Genomic DNA, 8164 nt, shown 5'->3' with positions numbered 1-8164 from the left:
AGAGAAATTTCTCGTTAACGGTAACAATTTAACTCAATTTATGGTTGGGATACGAGCTAAAAAATAGTCGTTTTATCAATACATTATTACATTACTAAGGTTAAATATATTTAAACGGGTTTTAGACACTCGTTCATGTATACCGTTATCCTCAAATGGGTGGGGTTCATCTACTTTTCCCATTATGTAAGCAAAAATAAGTTTCTAAGAATACAATTTTCATTTTCAGAGGAAATATAAACTGAGAACCACGTTTTGAGTACTAGTGATAGGTGCTCTGAGACTACTGAAGACAGAAATTAATGTATGGTCATCTTCACGAGATATGATTTTATAATAGGAATTTGTAAATAATTGTGCTGTAAATCATGTTCCTTTATAAGCTATAATTTAAAAAACCATTCGTACCTATTGCGAAGAATTTGTTGATACCCTTATTTATATCCTTGCAATTATAAACATTTTTATTCATTTCCTTTGTATCAATATTTCCGTGTGCAAACATTTTCATTTTTCAGGTGTAAGGAATTTAATGATTCTGAATCTTTTATTATATGGAAGGTAATTTAAAAATAAATTGTTTCATTTTCATTGATATTGAAATATAACTTTCAAACAAAATTTATTCACCAATTTATGTATTATTGCAATAAGTAAATACAGGATGAGATTTTAGGATACAAGTATGCATTGATAATTAAAAGAAGAGTAGACATTAGCAAAAAAAACTTAGAAATTGTTCGGTTCAGATAATAATCCTCTTTACATGTATAAAATCTAGAAACTGTAGAATTCTACTTTATAGCAGAAGACTTCCAAAAGTTTAATCATTGCAAATTTCCACACATATAAAATACGGAGAATATGTGTTGTCGTAGACTAGTGACCCAAATGGTTTCTTCCAGCCCACATATATCAACAATGTGAAGATGCCACACCATGTTTCGCGTATCAGACTTCGCTGATAATCTATTCCAAATTTTAAGTCTATAACTTTATTATTGACAGGTAGGGCGGAGGATATTGTTCCTTTCATAAGTACAAGGAATCGTTACGATCTCTCGTAAAAAAAGGAGAAATCTAAAACAATTTGTCTGCCTACTGAGTAGAGGCTTCGACGATGCTCAGTTAACATTTCATGGTTGGACATGCACATGCACAGAACTCGTTTATGTCTGATTTAAGTGTCAGAAAAAGTTTTAAAATAGTTTACACATTTTTGTTTATTAAATTGGGTGTCATATATCAGTGTTAACGTAATACAAGTATACACACCAAGTCACCATAGGGTTATGTTGTATATGTTGGCACAGTTAGATTACATGTGCTAATATATCACTTGTTTGATCCTATATGTAGTTTGCACACAAAGTACTAGTGGTTTACATATTTATTTATTCTGATACTTTCTCGTTGCTAACATAATTACCCATAAGACAAATTGTACAATATTCGACAACTCTCAGCTGAATCTCATATAGTGGCTTCATGACTAATCTAAGTGTTTTCGTATATAAATCAAGCTTCATGCACAATATCGTCTATACGTTGTTTGTTTTCGAGATATCGTACGGACAGACAGACAGAAATGAAATTCTTTCAGCCCATCGAGTGATAGACTTCGCTAAAACTCAGCGGTATAGAATCAGTAGTTTGTGAATTTACAGCAATTAATATTTCTAGGTGATCATTCGACGAAATTCTATTGAGCAGTTTCTTAAGAACGGTCATTGTTACAGTTCTATGAACAGCTGAGTTTAATAAAACAGGTAATAACTACTCATAAAATGGATGTATTAGTATAAATCGATTTATTAATAGTAATAAAATTTCACATACAAATAATTATATAAATATATTATGGCTTAATGTACTAAATGTTTAAGCGTTTTATTTTTAATTACAAACACGAAATTGTTATTAAAACATTTTTATTCTAACGTTAATTATATAAGAACTATAAACTCTAGTGCAAATTGCAAAATACAAAATTATCTTTAGTTTGCGTTATTATTATATGCCTAATTACTCTATACTAAGAATTATTATTATAAAAATCTTCAGATCCCTTAGTGGTGTAATTAAACGGAATATAGGTTTATCTTTAATGTAGTAACACAACTGATGTCTAAGTTTAATTTTACCTTGTTTATTCTATAGGCTTTAGGAAAGCTTTGTCGGTCTGATGTAACGTGCAATGATCTGAATAAGATGAAGAAGGCGTGATGTGCAATGTCACCAGTGAGGCATGAGATGGCACATCATTGTCACTATACTCGTATGACTGAGTATTTGTGGCACTGCTGTACTGCTTCATATGTATAGCCTAATAGATATACATGCTGTTATACATGTAAGTGGTATAATTCACGAACATTCTCGTTAGAAAATGGGTACATCGCAGTAAATGACCTCAGTCCATAATCACTAATGTATTTCTTTTGAAAGATAAACTTTAATGACGTGAGATGGACATTAACATTCATTGTTCGAAATGTGTTGCAATTAATGAATGTTACATCTTTAAAAACCATATTCAATTTGATCAAAAATTCTGTTTAGTATAAAGTTATTATAAAGTAATATAAGAATTTATCCAAAAAAAGTATTATTCACCAAAGTTGGAATTCTTTTATCACTACCATCTCCTTTTGAAACGTTCGTACGCGGGTTATAGAACCTACAGACATGACCTGGCCACAACAATACACAAGCACGTTTTGTTATGGTCCACAAAATTTCATTTGTCCTAAAAGAATTCCAATACTAATTAATGGGTTTGTTTTCCTGATGCAATCTCTTAGTAGTCGCCTTGAATATTATTATTTTGTAGCTGATGTAATGATACAATTTGCCGTCTAGACTTAACGCTAGAATTACGCCAGTGACAATTATTGGAGCCAGTCTTGGTATGTGTGTCACAATTAAATACTAGGACTTAATGAAGGAACAAAGAGTTTTAATTTAACCATGTCAAGCTCAGCTATATTACTCTAGTTTAGGGTAGAGGCAAAGTTTAAGCTATTTTTTTCCTGCGTCGCGACGCGGCGGTCTGACATTGCGTATGCGTTGATGTTTTATCACTCACTATCTTAACACCTAGATAATTGTTTTAAACAAGGTTCGGGAAAATCTATACATTCATGTATAGATTTTCCCGAACCTTGCTAAAGCATAAATCATAAATTTTAATTAATACCCTTGGGTATTGCTTCATTATTACATTTTAAAATGAACAATAGCATATTATTATTTATCTTAAGTATATTGAGTAAAAGTATTTGTCTTGGAACAATATTAATATTATGAACACCCATACTTTCCAACTAATCCTTCACAGATAAGAAGTGAAATGTCTGATTATATCCGTATTAGTATCCGAAACATTTTATTATTTTAAATTTATTTACGTTACGCATAATTGGCTTTTTTGAGTTCATTGAAAAATTTCAAATCTTTAGCTTTATGTGTTATGATGTCCTTTTTCCTTTGTTAAACTGCCATATGAATGTATTCAGTTTGATTGTGCCTTTTTTGCCAATCATATGTTAAAAAACTGTTATGAGCTGCACGTATGAATAAATGTTTTCGCCTGAAATATGATTTTTGTTTGTATGAGTTAACCTTTTTTGTAACTTGTTTTGTGCTAATACAAAAGAAATGGGTGTTTATACCTTTGTCTAGAAGCAGTTTAGATGATATATTTATAGTTATGACATGTGTTGATACTCGAAGTACCCATTGTCAGGAGAGCGCCCATGATATGACAACCAGATGTACGTAATGGATCCAACAACTTATAGCCTGTTGGAGGGTAGATAAGTTTTGGTCGGGAAACTATTGCTATTTCACTGGAGTGCGTTTCTAGGTCTAATTAGGGAAACTCTGAATTCTACGAATGGTTTGTTTTTCCCATAATTCATGTTACACAATAGAAGCATTCTACAATAAAAATAATATAAAATTCTTATAATAGCAAAGGGATGAAAAATATTCCTATATGAATTTTTTAATAAGGTGTGGAGTTATTGAAGCTGATCATAATATCAGCTTTATTAACATCCCCCATGTTTTATTTGTAACACATACTGGCCTATGTTTTTGCTGTAGTACTAGCTCACTTTGGCACATCTACCATGGCGTGTTTATGAACATTGATAACATTGTTACGTTTCACCTATCACACCATTTCACTGAAATTATATCTTCATTGTTTCTTACAGTTACATCATCTATGATCATATTGTTGGTAGGCAAGGTATACCTGTGCGATTGCTTCTAACAGTGCCACACGCCTCGGGTGCGTGTGCTGTTTTTGCTTAGCAGGCATACGGATAGTGTAGTACTGGAATACCAGTTATCCACACGAAATATATGGTTGAATCCTAAATAAAGCTTTTTGAGATTTTCAAGAACTTTTGCTGAAACTCCTGAGTTTACAGTTATATCGTCATCATAATTTATTCCTCTTCCAGTATACACAATGAATTAAAGTACAGTCCCACTAGCACTGTCCCGATGCTTCCTTATAAAATAATTATCAGCCAAAATATACAGCACAAATTTGTATATTTTGCATTAACTATAAAGTAAGAAACAAATTAATGCCTCTTATTATTTACTCATGTTAACTACTCCGTAATCTGTATACTAGATTATGGGGGTAGTTATTGGAAAGTATTTCGTGACATATGATATAAATATATTAGTGACACTACCAGTAATCGTAGAGAAAAGCTTGTATCATGTGGGTCCATTTGTTTCTATTTTTAATCATTAAGCCGATTATGGTTGCAATCCTGCATAATTAAACCTGATTCCTGCCCACACATTTAATACTCATTGCGAATTTAGTGATTGTCATCAATTATAATTAACAGTCGTAATGGAGGTTAAAACTAAAGAGTTGTTAATACATTTTTATTACTATCTCTCTGCAGCGTTTATTGATACAATTTATAGATAGGTTTTAAAAGTTATTCATATAGTTAAAAGAGAGAAACAATATTTATATAGCAACACTTTTACTCATGCCTCAATATTAAAAAAAAGATTTATGTAATTATTTAAGCTATATTTTAACTTTCTCTAATATAGATAATATTGATTAATACAGTATAATAATTTATAATAATATACTTGCTTTTGATACAACTGTTTTAGCAATACATTATACGCCAAAAATGCAAGAGTTAAAAAATTACAATCAGGTGTATTCTGAATCGTTATAAAACTATTGTTCTGAGATATACTGGATGTGTCAAATTGTATTTTTTTTATAATTTATCACAATTTTACAAACAAAAAAGTGCTCAAAATTGGATAAAGTTTGCATTTAAACTATTTGTAACTAAATGTTTCTACAGTAATAAATAATCAAAATAATTCTCTTAATATTAAATATAGTTATTTGTGTGCATTCTAGTTCCATCTGTGCCATTAATGACTCAACCCAGTGGTGATAATTATATAGTGACAAACGTTATGAGAATGTACACAAAAGACGGATGGGTAAGAAAAGCCTAAAATATATTTTATTCGCATCACTGTATAGATAAAAATTATTAATAGCCCTTATGTGAAATAAACTTTACTCTCTAATAAAGAAGAATATAATTAGTACAGCTCAAAGTCAGAGGGAGAGAAAATACAGGAAATTCCTGTAAAAATACATAAAACATACCATTCCTTATCCTTCTCATAGTTGTATCACACAAATACCATATTGTTTATCAATAATGGCATAATGTACCTAAAAAATACCCAAATCTATAATAATAAATTTATTATAACAATATATATAATATCTATATTATATATATATATATATATATATATATATATATATATATATATATATATATATATATATATATATATATATATTGTTATAATAAATTTATTATTATAGATTTGGGTATTTTTTAGGTACATTATGCCATTATTGATAAAAAATATGGTATTTGTGTGATACAACTATGAGAAGAATAAGGAATGGTATGTTTTATGCATTTTTACTACAGGAATATATATATATATAATATAATATCTATAATAATAAATTTATTATAGATTCATTATGGATGTATTATTATCATACTATTTTCACAAGTCCAAAAGGCAGTCTCGTCATAAAATCTATCAGATTTAAGTTCAGCGCTCTAAATCAATAAATTATATACGCGAATACAATAAAGATTCAATTAACTGTATCTAACTATCCGAAATTACCCTCAACTTAAAATAAAAATCGTAAAGAATTATGACGAAAACAAATTTTAACACTACTAATCTCTTATCCAATGACAGAAATCTTATTGAAAAGGACAGATAAAATTATATTTCTTATGTGTTATCAACAACATTATTATGCTTTAAGTTTTACTATCGTTAGGCCTCATGCATGTATATAACAAATTTAATAATTGAAATGTAAAATCTTTCCTTATTTACATGTATTTTCTAAAATTTTATTATTTTCTTCATAATGTTAATATATATTTACAGTATTTGTCGATACTATAATATAATATTTACAGTATTTGGTTGTAACACAGATTTTGAAAAGGTAATTGGAACATTTTGGCTATTTCAGATAGAAGGTAGGGTGGTTAACCAATGTAAATTTAAGGCTTTTAAGGAGTTGAAAGTGTATCATTTCCGCCTCCGTAATATTATTTTAAACAACGACGCGAGTTTAATCTTTATCCGAGACCGCGGGCCTGACGAGCGTAGGATGCGTAGGGAGAGGGTGGGTTGATTTACTATTCACCATCAGTAAATTACTTCTCTTAATTAGCAGAAAACATTTTTATGCAATTTCATATCTAATATAATCACGAAGTAAATAGTTTTTAGTAAAACTTGTGTAAACGAAAATGTATTGGTACTTTTATTTCACCCAAATTACTACCACTAAGCATGCTTGACTCTACTGTGAGACGTCTACAGTCTATAGCAAGAAGTGTAGAGTATTTCTATACTTGTGTAAAGTACTATCTCGTACACTAGCAACCACTCAAAACTTACTTATTTTTTTTCTTACTATGCATCTAAAAGTGCTTCCTTCAAAACTTACAAGATAGTATACAAGGGCTTACAACTAGCAAACCCTCTTTTGTTCGTAAAGCCAATCCGAGAATTGAAGCATCACAGAATTAGCTACCCAAAAACCATTTTTACATTACTGTAACAATATAAATAAATATTTGGTCCATTTGTGATTATATAAATATATAATATTGAAATAGATGTTGTAAGTAAAATGTTTTGTAAAAATAGTTAATTTTTCGTGAATGGCCAAAAAATAAATAGTACTCTGGAAAAAATTTGTAAAAATTATTTTGTCTAAGAAATATAAATATTTTCCCCACTGTGTGACATATATCAAACCATAATTTATAAGGTTCATTTTAAAAGTATGAATGTTTTAATGATATTGATGGTTTTACGTATACTGTAGGTGAGCCACCTAAGGTGTCTTATATGTATATTATAAATCATGATGAAGCTTTAAAAAAATAATGAACTTGTAACTCACGGGCCAGAAAAATAAGGTAATTATGTAGTTCGTTGTTACCTCGAGAAAGTAAATCTATATATACAATGATAAGTTTGGCAAGTTTCTTTCAATCGAAAATCGTATACTTTCGGTAATTTTAATCTATTTCCGGTTTAAGGTACTGTAAGTGCCTTAGTAACGATTGTATTGTTGCCTCGATCAAGAAAATAAGTATACAAATAAGTCTGAAAAGTCTTATTCGGTCAAAGAACGTTTAATCCCATTGAACTACTTTCGTCTTCATTTCAGGCACATAGTTTCCTTTGCCTTGTACGTAATATCCGAAAGTACATTGAACGTCAATTTGAAAAGTATACTGTAGTCAAAAAGTGACTACTTTCGGCATATGTTATTTCCGGTTCAGAAGTTGCATTTTATTGTTGCACCGATGAAGAAAAAGGGGAATATAATATAAATGTTTATATGTATACATCTATTTAAAAGGTCTCGTTTAATTAAATAATAGTCTACTTTCACCAATTGCAATCTACTTTTGATCTAGGCTATTTCCGTTGCTATTATCTGTTGAGAACTTAATATCGAAGTGTATCAATTTCACCTTTGTGGGACATCGAGGAGTTAAAAAAAGTTATTTAGTTCTTC

Source organism: Homalodisca vitripennis, chromosome 1, assembly GCF_021130785.1.
Source record: "Homalodisca vitripennis isolate AUS2020 chromosome 1, UT_GWSS_2.1, whole genome shotgun sequence".
Taxonomy (NCBI): domain Eukaryota; kingdom Metazoa; phylum Arthropoda; class Insecta; order Hemiptera; family Cicadellidae; genus Homalodisca; species Homalodisca vitripennis.
The sequence above is the reverse complement of the archived record's forward strand: the minus strand, read 5'-3'. Positions refer to the sequence as shown.